This window comes from Ovis aries, chromosome 8 (genome assembly GCF_016772045.2).
Source record: "Ovis aries strain OAR_USU_Benz2616 breed Rambouillet chromosome 8, ARS-UI_Ramb_v3.0, whole genome shotgun sequence".
Lineage (NCBI taxonomy): Eukaryota > Metazoa > Chordata > Mammalia > Artiodactyla > Bovidae > Ovis > Ovis aries.
Genome location: NC_056061.1, coordinates 41,678,154 through 41,696,915, shown reverse-complemented (window position 1 = coordinate 41,696,915; position 18,762 = coordinate 41,678,154).

The window sequence follows — 18,762 nt, the reverse complement described above, 5'->3', positions numbered from 1 at the left end:
TTTATTGCTAATTTTAATACACATAAAATAATTACTTTAAATAATTCCTCAATATAATCTTGATTGTGGAAAGAGCTAAAAAAACATTCCAAATGAAACATTAACTTGCACTGATTTCTGTATATATGTTTGTGTGTATTTTGTTTATACCTATTTTGTTTGTGTGTGTGTTCATGTAGTTGTGAAATAAAAGGTAAAATATATTCATATCTGTATATCAGCTAGATAAAGGAAGACATATGTTTTCCTGATCTGATATATCAACAATTTTGATAATTTCTTGAGATAGAAAATATTTGAATTTCACTAAGGATGTCAGCGTACTATAATGAAAATAACAATTTTTTTTTTGCATCAAGATATATGAAATTGTACCACAATTTAGTCCCCTCCAGGAAAGAAGATGTAAGCCATTTCATATTTAAATAGATGCAAAGAACAATGTGTTCTGGAGTGAATGTGAATAGATTGATTCTCAAATTGCTCATGAATTCAGACTCATTAACTGGCAATCACACTTTCATCTTGTACTGATGACCTAAAGTTAGCTATGTCTTTTCCTTTTTTTCCCCAATTATAAGTCTATTTGGTCTCAAACTGAGGAGGAAGTAAGTCACTGGCATAAGGGATGTGTCAAGCCACAAAGATTCCTCCTTCATCCATCTTTAAGGATAGTTCCAGGAGAAAGGCTGATATATCCTTTCTATACATTAAAATTATTAAATTAATCATTATATTAGTGAATTATTAAATTATTAAAGTTATTGAGTTCAGTTCAGTTCAGTCGCTCAGTAATCTCTGACTCTTTGCGACCCCATGAGCCACAGCATGCCAGGCCTCCCTGTCCGTCACCAGCTCCCGGAGTTTACCCAAACTCGTGTCCATTGACTTGGTGACGCCATCTAACCATCTCATCCTCTGTCATTCCTTTCTCCTTCTGCCCTCAATCTTTCCCAACATCAGGGTCTTTTCAAATGAGTCAGTTCTTCACATCAGGTGGCCAAAGTATTGGAGTTTCAGCTTCAACATCAGTCCTTTCAATGAACACCCAGGATTGATCTTTAGGATGGACTGGTTGGATCTCCTTGCAGTCCAAGGGACTCTCAAGAGTCTTCTCCAACACCACAGTTCAAAAGCATCAATTCTTCGGTGCTCAAGTTTCTTCACAGTCCAACTCTCACATCCATACATGACTACTGGGAAAACCGTAGCCTTGACTAGACGGACCTTTGCTGTCAAAGTAATGTCTCTTCTTTTTAATATGCTCTCTAGGTTGGTCATAACTTTCCTTCCAAGGAGTAAGCATCTTTTAATTTTATGGCTGCAATCACCATCTGCAGTGATTTTGGAGCCCAAAAAAATAAAGTCAGCAACTATTTCCACTGTTTCCCCATCTATTTGCCAGGCAGTGATGGGACCGAATGCCATGATCTTAGTTTTCTGAATATTGAGCTATAAGTTATTAATAATAATCAATTAAAACAAGTTAAAACCATTGAAACACATTAAAATCTGTCAGGTTTTCTTTTTAAGATGATGAAATTGTTCTAAAATTGACTGTGATTATGGTTGCAAGGATCTGTGAATATACTAAAATCCATTAAGTTGTACACTGTAAATGGGTAGATTGTACCATCTGTAAATTTTATCTGAAAAAAGTTCTTTGAAAAGAAAACATGATGAAAACACTGAATCTTGAGACTCGTTCCTGAAGTTGTATAAACAGAAAAATCTCAACTTTGGAAACAAAGGCACAACAGCATTAAAACTACTTATTTTACTCACTAACTTGTTTATTGAGAATCTAACTCTAAAATTACCCACCAGTGAGGTATCTGTTCTGACTGATCCCAACCACTTTTGTCCAACTTTGTTGGTCTTTCATTTAAAACCAAAAAGCATTTTTGTGGGTATATATAGGCAACTTTTAAATAAAACTTTGTCTTCTGATCATACTAAAGTACCTTTATTATAACTAAGACATGGTATACTTTTAAAATGGCTTTTAATGAGGATCTTTTGAAATTTGTAATCAACCTGCAGCATCATACTTCTTAGATAAATTTTCTCTGATATCATACATCTAAAATACTTCAAAAAAATCTCATACTCTCAGTTATCTCATTTCCTGTATAAAATTCCAATCCATCCTCAGATTACTTAGAAAGAGCTGCCCTAACAAAGAAGTCATTTTGTTGTTATCCTTTATCTGTTATATTGTTTATCCTATTTTTAATTTGTATATTAATAATCTTATCAAGTAACAATTATGTACTTTTACTGAGAGAAATACCACTTATCTGTTGTTTGTTGTTCAGTTGGTCAGTCGTGTCTAACTTTTTAAGACCTCATGGACTGCAGCATGCCAGGCTTCTTTCCAGTCCTTCACTGTCTCCTGGAGCTTGCTCAACTCATGTTCATTGGGTCAGTGATGCTATGTATCCATCTCATCCTCTGTCATCCCCTTCTCTTCCTGCCTTCAATCTTTCCCAGCATCAAGGTCTTTTCAATTGAACTGGCTCTTCACATCAGGTGGCCAAAGTTCTGGAGCTTCAGCTTCAGCTTCAGCATCAATCTTTCCAATAAATATTCAGGGTTGATTTCTTTTACGATCGATTGGTTTGATCTCCTTTCAGTCCAAGGGATGCTCAAGAGTCTTCTCCAACACCACAGTTCAAATAGACTATGATTCAGATTATTAAAGCATGAAATATATTTTGGAATGCACCACATTTTAAAAATAAATTTTCTTTCATGATTTAAATATATGAATCATAGTCTATAGTTTTTTGACTCTGAGTGTTCAAATCCACTTAATAGACAGAGTAGGCAGAAAATATGCTGAACTAAGATAAGTATTTTGCTTAAGGGACAATTTGACTTCTCTAAATCTGTCACTATCCTAAATTTTATGAAATTACTACATAAAATTTTGGATTTCATAGTAATTAAATCAATCAATCAACTCTTTGTCAAAAGTAAATCAGTCTTTATTAATAACTTGGCTCCCAAACTTAGCTGCACTTTACAACTTTAAAGATCAAATCAATCATAGGGCAAAACTAATATACGAATGTATATTTTCCAAAGATTTTATGATGTAACTCTTTTCTTAGACATATTCTGAATCTTTGCTAACATATATATAATTATTTATGATCTGACCTATAGTTTTAAAATTAACAGAGATGAGTGCTTTGCTGGTAGTAAAATGATTTTAGAGTCAGGAGAATATGCAGCTAGCTGTCTTGATAATGAGAGTTCTCGAGACATTTGGGAAAGATGGCGGAGGAATAGGACGGGAAGATCACGTTCTCCCTCACAAATTCCTCAAAAGAACATTTCAAAGCCGAGCAAACTCCACAAAACAACTTCTGTAGGCTGGCAGAGGACATCAGGCAACCAGAAAAGCAGACCATTGTCTTCAAAAACAGGTAGGAAAAAATATAAAAGACGAAAAAGGAGACAAAGGAGGTGGGGAGGGAGCTCCGTCCCGGGAAGGGAAGCCCGTCCCGGGAAGGGAATTTTAAGAAGAGAGGTTTCCAAATACCAGGAAACACTCTCCCTGCCGAGTCTGTGGCGAGCCTTGGAAACACAGAGGGCAACATAACAGGAAGGAAAAATAGATAAATAATTAAAACCAAGAGATTACAAGCCCACCAGTAACTCCCCCAGCGGAAAAGCAGCACAGACGCCTGCATCCGCCATTGGGAAGTGGGGGCAGGGCAGGGACGCGCGGGAGGCGCGGGCTGCAGAGCTTTGTAAGAATCGGGCAGGAACACCCCACGCGCAACCAGAACGATCTAACTTGGGCTAGCAAACCAGACTGTGAGATAGCTACCACGCGAAAAGCTCGAACATAAGACACCGCCAGGACCGAGCACAGAACAAAGGACGGAGCGGAAAAAGCCGGCTGCAGACCATCCCCTGCCGGGGACAGGCAGCCAGAGCCGTAAGGACTGGAAAGGGGCAATTGCAGACCCGGAGAGACTTTACTTACCTAACTGCAAGCAGGCTCCTTTGCTAAGACTTCTGGGGGTGCTGGACAGTCACAGTCTGCCTCACGGGGTGCGCCAGCGGTCCACCCAGAGAGCTGAGCGGCAGCGGCGGAAAAGGTGACAAGCCGCAGCGATCACGCTCGCCAAACTCCTGAGCTACTCGGACCTGGGAAGGGCACAAAGCGCAGTCCCAGCGGCATATGTGCCTCTGAGGGCTGCCTGAGGGCCGAACCTGAGCGGCTTGGACCGGGGAAGTGCACGCAGCCTAGGGCCGGCCCCAGACGGTTCCCGGCTGAGCATCGTAGAGCCGGAGCAGTTTGTGCGCCATGAGAAAGGACAGGTCAAGCGGGGCAGAAATACTGTGTGCACACGACAGTGCTATATGTTTGCAGCATCCCCCCTCCCCACAGCGCGACTGAACCAGTGAGTCTAAAAACCAGCAAACAGAAGAAGTTAAACAGAGGGAACCACCTTGGAAGTGAGCCCACACGGCCCATAACATCAGAGAAGAGCCAGATATATTTTTAATTTTTTAATATTTTTAAAATCATTCTTTTTTTTGTTTTTTGTTTTTTTTTTTTTGCTTTTTGCTTTTTTTTTTCCATTTTTTTCTGAGCTTTTTTTAAATTGTTAAGTCTTCTATTTCTCCTCTAATTTTTATTTCTATAACCTAGTATTACTATTTAAAAAAAAAAAAAGACTTTTTTTTTTTTTTTAAGGCAAACACCATATATACTCTTTGGATGGTTGTTGGTGTTTTGTTTTGTTTTGTTTTGTTTTTGTTTATTTGTTTTTTAATAATTCTTTTTTTTTCTCTTTCTTCCTTTTTCCTTCTGCTTTTCTTTAATATTGTATCTTTGAAAATCCAACCTCTACTCCAGATTTTTAATCTTTGCTCTTAGGTTTTTATTGTCAATTTTGTACATTTAAAAACCCAAACTTCACTACCCAAGTTTACCTGAGAGCGAGATTACTGGCTTGACCACTCTCTCCTCCTCTGGCCTCTCCTTTTTCTCCACCAGGTGACCTCTGTCTCTTTTCTCCCCCATCTCTTCTCTATCCAACTCTGTGAATCTCTGTGTGTTCCAGACGGTAGAGAACACCTAAGGAACTGGTTACAGGTAGGATTTGTCTCTCTCCTACTCATTCCCCTCTCTTATCCTCCTGGTCACCTCTGTCTACTTCCTCCCTCTCCTCTTCCCCGTATAACTCTGTAAATACCTCTGAGCGGTCCAGACTATAGAGCGCACATAAGGAAGTGACTACTGGCTAGCTTGCTCTCTCCTCTCTTGATCTCAACGCATCTCATTCCAGTTACCTCTAACTACCCCCTCCATCTTCTCTTCTCCTTGTAACTCAGTGAACCTCTCTGAGTGTCCCTCAATGTGGAGAAACTTTTCATCTTTAACCTAGATGTTTTATCATCAGTGCTGTATAGATGGAGAAGTCTAGAGGCTACTGTAAAAATAAAACTGAAAACCAGAAGCAGGAAGCTTAAACCCAAAGCCTGAAAACATTAGAGAACTCTTGAATTCAGGGAACATTAAGCAATAGGAGCTCATCAAATGCCTTCATACCTACACTGAAACCAAGCTCCACCCAAGGGCCAACAAGTTCCAAAACAAGACATACCACCCAAATTCTCCAGCAACACAGGAACACTCCCCTGAGCCTCAATATACAGGCAGCTCAAAATTATCCCAAAACCTTTGATGTCTCATAACCCATTACGGGTCACTCCACTGCACTCCAGAGAGAAGAAACCCAGCTCCACCCACCAAAACTCCAACACAAGCCTCCCTAACCAGGAAACCTTGACAAGCCACTGATAGAACCCCACCCAAAGTGAGGAAGCTCCATAATAAAGAGAATTCCACAAATTATCAGAATATAAAAAGGCCACCCCAAACGCAGCAATATAACCAAGATGAAGAGACAGAGGAATACTCAGCAGGTAAAGGAACAGGAGAGTTGCTCACCAAACCAAACAAAAGAGGAAGAAGTAGGGAATCTACCTGAGAAGGAATTCCGAATATTGATAGTGAAAATGATCCAAAATCTTGAAATCAAAATGGAAACACAGATAAATAGCCTAGAGACAAGGATTGAGAAGATGCAAGAAAGGTTTAACAAGGACCTAGAAGAAATAAAAAAGAGTCAAAATATAATGAACAACACAATAAATGAGATCAGAAACACTCTGGAGGCAACAAATAGTAGAATAATGGAGGCAGAAGATAGGATTAGTGAAATAGAAGATAGAATGGTAGAAATAAATGAATCAGAGAGGAAACAAGAAAAACGAATTAAAAGAAACGAGGACAATCTCAGAGACCTCCAGGACAATATGAAATGCTCCAACATTCGAATTATAGGAGTCCCAGAAGAAGAAGACAGAAAGAAAGATCATGAGAAAATCCTTGAGGAGATAATAGTTGAAAACTTCCCCAAAATGGGGAAGGAAATCATCACCCAAGTCCAAGAAACATAGAGAGTCCCAAATAGGATAAACCCAAGGCGAAACACCCCAAGACACATATTTATCAAATTAACAAAGATCAAACACAAAGAACAAATATTAAAAGCAGCAAGGGAAAAACAACAAATAACACACAAGGGGATTCCCATAAGGATAACAGCTGATCTGTCAATAGAAACTCTTCAGGCCAGGAGGGAATGGCAAGACATACTTAAAGTGATGAAAGACAATAACCTACAGCCCAGATTACTGTACCCAGCAAGGATCTCATTCAAATACGAAGGAGAAATCAAAAGCTTTACAGACAAGCAAAAGCTGAGAGAATTCAGCACCACCAAACCAGCTCTCCAACAAATTCTAAAGGATATTCTCTAGACAGGAAACACGAAAGGGTGTATAAACCCGAACCCAAAACAATAAAGTAAATGGCAACGGGATCATACTTATCAATAATCACCTTAAACGTAATGGGTTGAACGCCCCAACCAAAAGACAAAGACTGGCAGAATGGATACAAAAACAAGACCCCTCTATATGCTGCTTACAAGAGACCCACCTCAAAACAAGGGACACATACAGACTGAAAGTGAAGGGCTGGAAAAAGATATACCACGCGAATAGAGACCAAAAGAAAGCAGGAGTGGCAATACTCATGTCCGATAAAATAGACTTTAAAACAAAGGCTGTGAAAAGAGAGAAAGAAGGCCACTACATAATGATCAAAGGAACAATCCAAGAAGAAGATATAACAATTATAAATATATATGCACCCAATATAGGAGCACCACAATATGTAAGACAAATGCTAACAAGTATGAAAGGGGAAATCAACAATAACACAATAATAGTGGGAGACTTTAATACCCCACTCACACCTATGGACAGATCAACTAAACAGAAAATTAACAAAGAAACGCAAACTTTAAATGATACATTAGATCAGTTAGACCTAATTGATATCTATAGGACATTTCACCCCAAAACAACGAATTTCACCTTTTTTCAAGTGCTCATGGAACCTTCTCCAGGATAGATCACATCCTGGGCCATAAATCTAAACTTGATAAATTCAAAAAATCGAAATCATTCCAAGCATCTTTTCTGACCATAATGCATTAAGATTAGATCTCAATTACAGGAGAAAAACTATTAAAAATTCCAACATATGGAGGTTGAACAACACACTTCTGAATAACCAACAAATCACAGAAGAAATCAAAAAGAAATCAAAATATGCATAGAAACTAATGAAAATGAAAACACAACAACCCAAAACCTGTGGGACACTATAAAAGCAGTGCTAAGAGGAAAGTTCATAGCAATACAGGCATACCTCAAGAAACAAGAAAAAGTCAAATAAATAACCTAACTCTACAACTAAAGCAACTAGAAAAGGAAGAGTTGGAGAACCCCAGAGTTAGTAGAAGGAAAGAAATCTTAAAAATTAGGGCAGAAATAAATGCAAAAGAAACAAAAGAGACCATAGCAAAAATCAACAAAGCCAAAAGCTGGTTCTTTGAAAGGATAAATAAAATGGACAAACCATTAGCCAGACTCATCAAGAAGCAAAGAGAGAAAAATCAAATCAATAAAATTAGAAATGAAAATGGAGAGATCACAACAGACAACACAGAAATACAAAGGATCATAAGAGACTACTATCAGCAGTTGTATGCCAATAAAATGGACAACGTGGAAGAAATGGACAAATTCTTAGAAAAGTACAATTTTCCAAAACTGAACCAGGAAGAAATAGAAAATCTTAACAGACCCATCACAAGCACGGAAATTGAAACTGTAATCAGAAATCTTCCAGCAAACAAAAGCCCAGGTCCAGACGGCTTCACAGCTGAATTCTACCAAAAATTTTGAGAAGAGCTAACACCTATCCTACCCAAACTCTTCCAGAAAATTGCAGAGGAAGGTAAACTTCCAAACCCATTCTATGAGGCCACCATCACCCTAATACCAAAACCTGACAAGGATGTCACAAAAAAAGAAAACTACAGGCCAATATCTCTGATGAACATAGGTGCAAAAATCCTCAACAAAATTCTAGCAATCAGAATCCAACAACACATTAAAAAGATCATACACCATGACCAAGTGGGCTTTATCCCAGGGATGCAAGGATTCTTCAATATCCGCAAATCAATCAATGTAATTCACCACATTAACAAATTGAAAAATAAAAACCATATGATTATCTCAATAGATGCAGAGAAGGCCTTTGACAAAATTCAACATCCATTTATGATAAAAACTCTCCAGAAAGCAGGAATAGAAGGAACATACCTCAACATAATAAAAGCTATCTATGACAAACCCACAGCAAACATTATCCTCAATGGTGAAAAATTGAAAGCATTTCCCCTAAAGTCAAGAACAAGACAAGGGTGTCCACTTTCACCGCTACTATTGAACATAGTTCTGGAAGTTTTGGCCACAGCAATCAGAGCAGAAAAAGAAATAAAAGGAATCCAAATTGGAAAAGAAGAAGTAAAACTCTCACTGTTTACAGATGACATGATCCTCTACATGGAAAACCCTAAAGACTCCACCAGAAAATTACTAGAGCTCATCAATGAATATAGTAAAGTTGCAGGATATAAAATCAACACACAGAAATCCCTTGCATTCCTATACACGAATAATGAGAAAGTAGAAAAAGAAATTAAGGAAACAATTCCATTCACCATTGCAACAAAAAGAATAAAATACTTAGGAATATATCTACCTAAAGAAACTAAAGACCTATATATAGAAAACTATAAAACACTGATGAAAGAAATCAAAGAGGACACTAATAGATGGAGAAATATACCATGTTCATGGATTGGAAGAATCAATATAGTGAAAATGAGTATACTACCCAAAGCAATTTACAAATTCAATGCAATCCCTATCAAGCTACCAGCCATATTTTTCACAGAACTAGAACAAACAATTTCAAGATTTGTATGGAAATACAAAAAACCTCGAATAGCCAAAGCAATCTTGAGAAAGAAGAATGGAACTGGAGGAATCAACTTGCCTGACTTCAGGCTCTACTACAAAGCCACAGTCATCAAGACAGTATGGTACTGGCACAAAGACAGACACATAGATCAATGGAACAAAATAGAAAGCCCAGAGATAAATCCACACACATATGGACACCTTATCTTTGACAAAGGAGGCAAGAATATACAATGGAGTAAAGACAATCTCTTTAACAAGTGGTGCTGGGAAAACTGGTCAACCACTTGTAAAAGAATGAAACTAGATCACTTTCTAACACCACACACAAAAATAAACTCAAAATGGATTAAAGATCTAAATGTAAGATCAGAAACTATAAAACTCCTAGAGGAGAACATAGGCAAAACACTCTCAGACATAAATCACAGCAGGATCCTCTATGATCCACCTCCCAGAATTCTGGAAATAAAAGCAAAAATAAGCAAATGGGATCTAATTAAAATTAAAAGCTTCTGCACAACAAAGGAAAATATAAGCAAGGTGAAAAGACAGCCTTCTGAATGGGAGAAAATAATAGCAAATGAAGCAACTGACAAACAACTAATCTCAAAAATATACAAGCAACTTATGCAGCTCAATTCCAGAAAAATAAATGACCCAATCAAAAAATGGGCCAAAGAACTAAATAGACATTTCTCCAAAGAAGACATACGGATGGCTAACAAACACATGAAAAGATGCTCAACATCACTCATTATTAGAGAAATGCAAATCAAAACCACAATGAGGTACCACTTCACACCAGTCAGAATGGCTGTGATCCAAAAATCTGCAAGCAATAAATGCTGGAGAGGGTGTGGAGAAAAGGGAACCCTCCTACACTGTTGGTGGGAATGCAAACTAGTATAGCCACTATGGAGAACAGTGTGGAGATTCCTTAAAAAATTGCAAATAGAACTACCTTATGACCCAGCAATCCCACTTCTGGGCATACACACCGAGGAAACCAGAATTGAAAGAGACACATGTACCCCAATGTTCATCGCAGCACTCTTTATAATAGCCAGGACATGGAAACAACCTAGATGTCCATCAGCAGATGAATGGATAAGAAAGCTGTGGTACATATACACAATGGAGTATTACTCAGCTGTTAAAAAGAATTCATTTGAATCAGTTCTGATGAGATGGATGAAACTGGAGCCGATTATACAGAGTGAAGTAAGCCAGAAAGAAAAACACCAATACAGTATACTAACACATATATATGGAATTTAGAAAGATGGCAATGACGACCCTGTATGCAAGACAGGGAAAGAGACACAGATGTGTATAACGGACTTTTGGACTCAGAGGGAGAGGGAGAGGGTGGGATGATTTGGGAGAATGCCATTCTAACATGTATACTATCATGTGAATTGAATCGCCAGTCTATGTCTGACGCAGGATACAGCATGCTTGGGGCTGGTGCATGGGGATGACCCAGAAAGATGTCATGGGGAGGGAGGTGGGAGGGGGGTTCATGTTTGGGAATGCATGTAAGAATTAAAGATTTTAAAATTAAAAAAATAAAAAGGAAAACCTAATGAATGGAAAAAAACAAAATAAAATTTAAAAAAAAAAAAAAAAAGATAATGGGAGTTCTCACCAAACAGTACTTTCAGTTCAGTTCAATCCAGTTGCTCAGTCATGTCCATCTCTTTGCAACCCCATGAACTGCAGTGTGCCAGGCCTCCCTGTTCATCACCAGCTCCCAGAGTTTACTCAAACTCATGTCCATTAAGTCAGTGATGCCATCCAACCATTTTATCTTCTGTTATCCCCTTCTCCTCCCACCTTCAATCTTTCCCAGCATCAGGTCGTTTCCAAAGAGCCAGTTCTTCACATCAGGTGGCCGAAGTATTGGAGTTTCAGCTTCAGCATCAATCCTTCCAATGAATAGTCAAGACTGATCTCCTTCAGGATTGACTGGTTGGATCTCCTTGCAGTCCATGGGACTCTCAAGAGTCTTCTCCAACACTACAGTTCAAAAGCATCAGGAAAACTCTGGGCCTCATAAATCTTAAGGAGTCATGATCAGTCTATTTCATGGATCTTCAAATGATGAAAAATTCAGCTTATTAACATGAGCATTCTAGATCCACTCTATCCAGGACTCACCCTTTCTTTCTGTGTCTACGTTCTTAGGTAGTCTTCAGCCCTACTCAGAATTTCATTCACACTCAGAAGAAATCCATTCTTTCAGCAAAATATACAACTACCTGTGATAGTTAATTTTATTCATCAACTGGGTTAAGTGATGCCCAGACAGCTGGCAAAATGTTATATCTGGGTATTTCCGTGAAGGTATTTCTGGAAGAGATCAGTATTTGAATAAATAGACTAAGGAAGAAAGTTCAATGTCACCAATGAGATTTGGCATCGCCCAATTTGTTGAGAGCCTCTGTAGAGCAAAACGAGAAGGATGGGTGAATTTTTTGTCTTTGATTGAATTAGGAAAACCATTTTCTCAAGCCCTCAGATGTCAATATTCATGGTTCCTGTGCTTTTTGACTCAGACTGAGATTTACACTGTTAGCTTCTTTATTCTTAGACTTTCAGAATTGGACTGGGATACACCTACTTCCATTTTTCCTGGGCCTCCAGCTTGCAGATGGTAGATTATGGGTTTGCTCAGCCCATGTAATCTCAGTCTTCCATAACTGTGTAAGCCAATCCCTCATAATGAATCTACATATACTCTAACTCAATCTCTCCTATTGATTCTGTTTCTCTGGGGAACTTTGATTAGTTTCAGTTCAGTTCAGTGCAGTCACTCAGTCGTGTCCGACTCTTTGTGACCGCATTGATCGCAGCATGCCAGGCCTCCCTGTCCATCACCAACTCCCGGAGTTCACTCAGCCTCACATCCATCAAGTCAGTGATGCCATCCAGCCATCTCATCCTCTGCTGTCCCCTTCTCCTCCTGCCCCCAATCCCTCCCAGCGTCCGAGTCTTTTCCAATAAGTCAACTCTTCACATGAGGTGGCCAAAGTACTGGAGCTTCAGCTTTAGCATCATTTCTTCCAAAGAAATCTCAGGGCTGATCTCCTTCAGAATGGACTGGTCGGATCTCCTTGCAGTCCAAGGGACTCTCAAGAGTCTTCTCCAACCACAGTTCAAAAGCATCAATTCTTTGGCGCTCAGCCTTTTTCATAGTCCAACTCTCACATCCATACATGACCACAGGAAAAACCATAGCCTTGACTAGACAGATCTTTGTTGGCAAAGTAATGTCTCTGCTTTCCAATATGCTATCTAGGTTGGTCATAACTTTCCTTCCAAGAAGTAAGCGTCTTTTAATTTCATGGCTGCAGTCACCATCTGCAGTGATTTTGGAACCCCCTAAAAATTGATTAGTATAGCACCTAATAAATACAAGACATGCTAGCAGTAAACATGACCAGTAGAGCATCATGAATCTTACATTCTAAGGTGATGAAGTGAAGCAAGCTGGATAAATACGTAAACCAACACATATACAACCGGAATCAGGCAGTATAAGTGCTGTGAAGAAAACTTGAAATTATGTGTAATGAAAGAGTTTGTGTTTAGGTGAAGGTTGCTTCACCTCGGATGTCAAAGAAGACATTTCTGAATGAAATAAAGGTAAGTTAGCTGACTTTGGGAGAATAGCATTCCAAACAAGAAGAGAAACATCAAAAGCCTTGAGGTAGCATTTTTCAAGAACAAGAACTGCAATCCAGGCAGAGGATAGTCAGCTAGACAGAAAGAGTTTAAGGAATCAAGGGTAGGCTCAAAAATCCATATGTTGCAGTCCTAACCCATAGTATCACAAAATGTAATTGTTGTTGGCAGTAGAAGGTAAAGTTATTTAAAAGGAAGAAAACAAGGAATTAAGGAAAGAAGAAATGAAAGAAGAAAGAAAGGAAGAAAGAGAAGCAGGGGAAGGAAGGTAAAGAAAGAAAAAGGTATATAGGTAAAGGCCTTAAGATCATTCCTTTAATACGTATTTTGTAAGTACATTTTTAAGACATTTCAGTTTAATTCTAAATGACTCTAAACTGGGAAATCATCTTGTACTCAGGGTTTGAAATTAATACTAGAGAAATATGAACAATCTTTCTTTTTTTTTTTAGTTTTTTATTTTTTTTAATTTTAAAATCTTTAATTCTTACATGTGTTCCCAAACATGAACCCCCCTCCCACCTCCCCTCCCCATAACATCTCTCTGGGTCATCCCCATGCACCAGCCCCAAGCATGCTGTATCCTGCGTCAGACATAGACTGGCGATTCCATTCTTACATGATAGTATACATGTTAGAATGCCATTCTCCCAAATCATCCCACCCTCTCCCTCTCCCTCTCCCTCTGAGTCCAAAAGTCCGTTATACACAGCTGTGTCTTTTTTCCTGTCTTGCATACAGGGTCGTCATTGCCATCTTTCTAAATTCCATATATATGTGTTAGTATACTGTATTGGTGTTTTTCTTTCTGGCTTACTTCACTCTGTATAATCGGCTCCAGTTTCATCCATCTCATCAGAACTGATTCAAATGAATTCTCTTTAACAGCTGAGTAATACTCCATTGTGTATATGTACCACAGCTTTCTTATCCATTCATCTGCTGATGGACATCTAGGTTGTTTCCATGTCCTGGCTATTATAAACAGTGCTGCGATGAATATTGGGGTACATGTGTCTCTTTCAATTCTGGTTTCCTCTGTGTGTCTGCCCAGAAGTGGGATTGCTGGGTCATAAGGTAGTTCTATTTGCAATTTTTTAAGGAATCTCCACACTGTTCTCCATAGTGGCTGTACTAGTTTGCATTCCCACCAACAGTGTAGGAGGGTTCCCTTTTCTCCACACCCTCTCCAGCATTTATTGCTTGCAGATTTTTGGATCACAGCCATTCTGACTGGTGTGAAGTGGTACCTCATTGTGGTTTTGATTTGCATTTCTCTGATAATGAGTGATGTTGAGCATCTTTTCATGTATTTGTTAGCCATCCGTATGTCTTCTTTGGAGAAATGTCTATTTAGTTCTTTGGCCCATTTTTTGATTGGGTCATTTATTTTTCTGGAATTGAGCTGCATAAGTTGCTTGTATATTTTTGAGATTAGTTGTTTGTCAGTTGCTTCATTTGCTATTATTTTCTCCCATTCAGAAGGCTGTCTTTTCACCTTGCTTATATTTTCCTTTGTTGTGCAGAAGCTTTTAATTTTAATTAGATCCCATTTGTTTATTTTTGCTTTGATTTCCAGAATTCTGGGAGGTGGATCATAGAGGATCCTGCTGTGATTTATGTCTGAGAGTGTTTTGCCTATGTTCTCCTCTAAGAGTTTTATAGTTTCTGGTCTTACATTTAGATCTTTAATCCATTTTGAGTTTATTTTTGTGTGTGGTGTTAGAAAGTGATCTAGTTTCATTCTAAGTGGTTGACCAGTTTTCCCAGCACCACTTGTTAAAGAGATTGTCTTTACTCCATTGTATATTCTTGCCTCCTTTGTCAAAGATAAGGTGTCCATATGTGTGTGGATTTATCTCTGGGCTTTCTATTTTGTTCCATTGATCTATGTGTCTGTCTTTGTGCCAGTACCATACTGTCTTGATGACTGTGGCTTTGTAGTAGAGCCTGAAGTCAGGCAAGTTGATTCCTCCAGTTCCATTCTTCTTTCTCAAGATTGCTTTGGCTATTCGAGGTTTTTTGTATTTCCATACAAATCTTGAAATTGTTTGTTCTAGTTCTGTGAAAAATATGGCTGGTAGCTTGATAGGGATTGCATTGAATTTGTAAATTGCTTTGGGTAGTATACTCATTTTCACTATATTGATTCTTCCAATCCATGAACATGGTATATTTCTCCATCTATTAATGTCCTCTTTGATTTCTTTCATCAGTGTTTTATAGTTTTCTATATATAGGTCTTTAGTTTCTTTAGGTAGATATATTCCTAAGTATTTTATTCTTTTTGTTGCAATGGTGAATGGAATTGTTTCCTTAATTTCTTTTTCTACTTTCTCATTATTCGTGTATAGGAATGCAAGGGATTTCTGTGTGTTGATTTTATATCCTGCAACTTTACTATATTCATTGATGAGCTCTAGTAATTTTCTGGTGGAGTCTTTAGGGTTTTCCATGTAGAGGATCATGTCATCTGTAAACAGTGAGAGTTTTACTTCTTCTTTTCCAATTTGGATTCCTTTTATTTCTTTTTCTGCTCTGATTGCTGTGGCCAAAACTTCCAGAACTATGTTCAATAGTAGCAGTGAAAGTGGACACCCTTGTCTTGTTCTTGACTTTAGGGAAATGCTTTCAATTTTTCACCATTGAGGATAATGTTTGCTGTGGGTTTGTCATAGATAGCTTTTATTATGTTGAGGTATGTTCCTTCTATTCCTGCTTTCTGGAGAGTTTTTATCATAAATGGATGTTGAATTTTGTCAAAGGCCTTCTCTGCATCTATTGAGATATGGTTTTTATTTTTCAATTTGTTAATGTGGTGAATTACATTGATTGATTTGCGGATATTGAAGAATCCTTGCATCCCTGGGATAAAGCCCACTTGGTCATGGTGTATGATCTTTTTAATGTGTTGTTGGATTCTGATTGCTAGAATTTTGTTGAGGATTTTTGCATCTATGTCCATCAGTGATATTGGCCTGTGGTTTTCTTTTTTTGTGGCATCTTTGTCAGGTTTTGGTATTAGGGTGATGGTGGCCTCATAGAATGAGTTTGGAAGTTTACCTTACTCTGCAATTTTCTGGAAGAGTTTGAGGAGGATAGGTGTTAGCTCTTCTCGAAATTTTTGGTAGAATTCAGCTGTGAAGCCGTCTGGACCTGGGCTTTTGTTTGCTGGAAGATTTCTGATTACAGTTTCAATTTCCGTGCTTGTGATGGGTCTGTTAAGATTTTCTATTTCTTCCTGGTTCAGTTTTGGAAAATTGTACTTTTCTAAGAATTTGTCCATTTGTTCCACGTTGACCATTTTATTGGCATACAACTGCTGATAGTAGTCTCTTATGATCCTTTGTATTTCTGTGTTGTCTGTTGTGATCTCTCCATTTTCATTTCTAATTTTATTGATTTGATTTTTCTCTCTTTGCTTCTTGATGAGTCTGGCTAATGGTTTGTCAATTTTATTTATCCTTTCAAAGAACCAGCTTTTGGCTTTGTTGATTTTTGCTATGGTCTCTTTTGTTTCTTTTGCATTTATTTCTGCCCTAATTTTTAAGATTTCTTTCCTTCTACTAACTCTGGGGTTCTCCAATTCTTCCTTTTCTAGTTGCTTTAGTTGTAGAGTTAGGTTATTTATTTGACTTTTTTCTTGTTTCTTGAGGTATGCCTGCATTGCTATGAACTTTCCTCTTAGCACTGCTTTTATAGTGTCCCACAGGTTTTGGGTTGTTGTGTTTTCATTTTCATTAGTTTCTATGCATATTTTGATTTCTTTTTGATTTCTTCTGTGATTTGTTGGTTATTCAGAAGTGTGTTGTTCAACCTCCATATGTTGGAATTTTTAATAGTTTTTCTCCTGTAATTGAGATCTAATCTTAATGCATTATGGTCAGAAAAGATGCTTGGAATGATTTCAATTTTTTGAATTTATCAAGTTTAGATTTATGGCCCAGGATGTGATCTATCCTGGAGAAGGTTCCATGAGCACTTGAAAAAAAGGTGAAATTCATTGTTTTGGGGTGAAATGTCCTATAGATACCAATTAGGTCTAACTGATCTAATGTATAATGTAAAGTTTGCGTTTCTTTGTTAATTTTCTGTTTAGTTGATCTGTCCATAGGTGTAAGTGGGGTATTAAATCTCCCAGTATTATTGTGTTATTGTTGATTTCCCCTTTCATACTTGTTAGCATTTGTCTTACATATTGCGGTGCTCCTATATTGGGTGCATATATATTTATAATTGTTATATCTTCTTCTTGGATTGTTCCTTTGATCATTATGTAGTGGCCTTTTTTGTCTCTTTTCACAGCCTTTGTTTTAAAGTCTATTTTATCGGACATGAGTATTGCCACTCCTGCTTTCTTTTGGTCTCTATTTGCGTGGTATATCTTTTCCAGCCCTTCACTTTCAGTCTGTATGTGTCCCTTGTTTTGAGGTGGGTCTCTTGTAAGCAGCATATAGAGGGGTCTTGTTTTGTATCCATTCGGCCAGTCTTTGCCTTTTGGTTGGGGCGTTCAACCCATTTATGTTTAAGGTAATTATTGATAAGTATGATCCCGTTAACATTTATTTTATTGTTTTGGGTTCGGGTTTATACACCCTTTCGTGTTTCCTGTCTAGAGAATATCCTTTAGAATTTGTTGGAGAGCTGGTTTGGTGGTGCTGAATTCTCTCAGCTTTTGCTTGTCTGTAAAGCTTTTGATTTCTCCTTCGTATTTGAATGAGATCCTTGCTGGGTACAGTAATCTGGGCTGTAGGTTATTGTCTTTCATCACTTTAAGTATGTCTTGCCATTCCCTCCTGGCCTGAAGAGTTTCTATTGAAAGATCAGCTGTTATCCTTATGGGAATCCCCTTGTGTGTTATTTGTTGTTTTTCCCTTGCTGCTTTTAATATTTGTTCTTTGTGTTTGATCTTTGTTAATTTGATTAATATGTGTCTTGGGGTGTTTTGCCTTGGGTTTATCCTATTTGGGACTCTCTATGTTTCTTGGACTTGGGTGATTATTTCTTTCCCCATTTTAGGGAAGTTTTCAACTATTATCTCCTCAAGGATTTTCTCATGATCTTTCTTTCTGTCTTCTTCTTCTGGGACTCCTATAATTCGAATATTGGAGCATTTCATATTGTCCTGGAGGTCTCTGAGATTGTCCTCGTTTCTTTTAATTCGTTTTTCTTGTTTTCTCTCTGATTCATTTATTTCTACCATTCTATCTTCTATTTCACTAATCCTATCTTCTGCCTCCGTTATTCTACTATTTGTTGCCTCCAGAGTGTTTCTGATCTCATTTATTGCGTTATTCATTATATTTTGACTCTTTTTTATTTCTTCTAGGTCCTTGTTAAACCTTTCTTGCATCTTCTCAATCCTTGTCTCTAGGCTATTTATCTGTGATTCCATTTTGATTTCAAGATTTTGGATCATTTTCACTATCAATATTCGGAATTCCTTCTCAGGTAGATTCCCTACTTCTTCCTCTTTTGTTTGGTTTGGTGGGCAACTCTCCTGTTCCTTTACCTGCTGAGTATTCCTCTGTCTCTTCATCTTGGTTATATTGCTGTGTTTGGGGTGGCCTTTTTATATTCTGGTAATTTGTGGAGTTTTCTTTATTATGGAGCTTCCTCACTGTGGGTGGGGTTCTA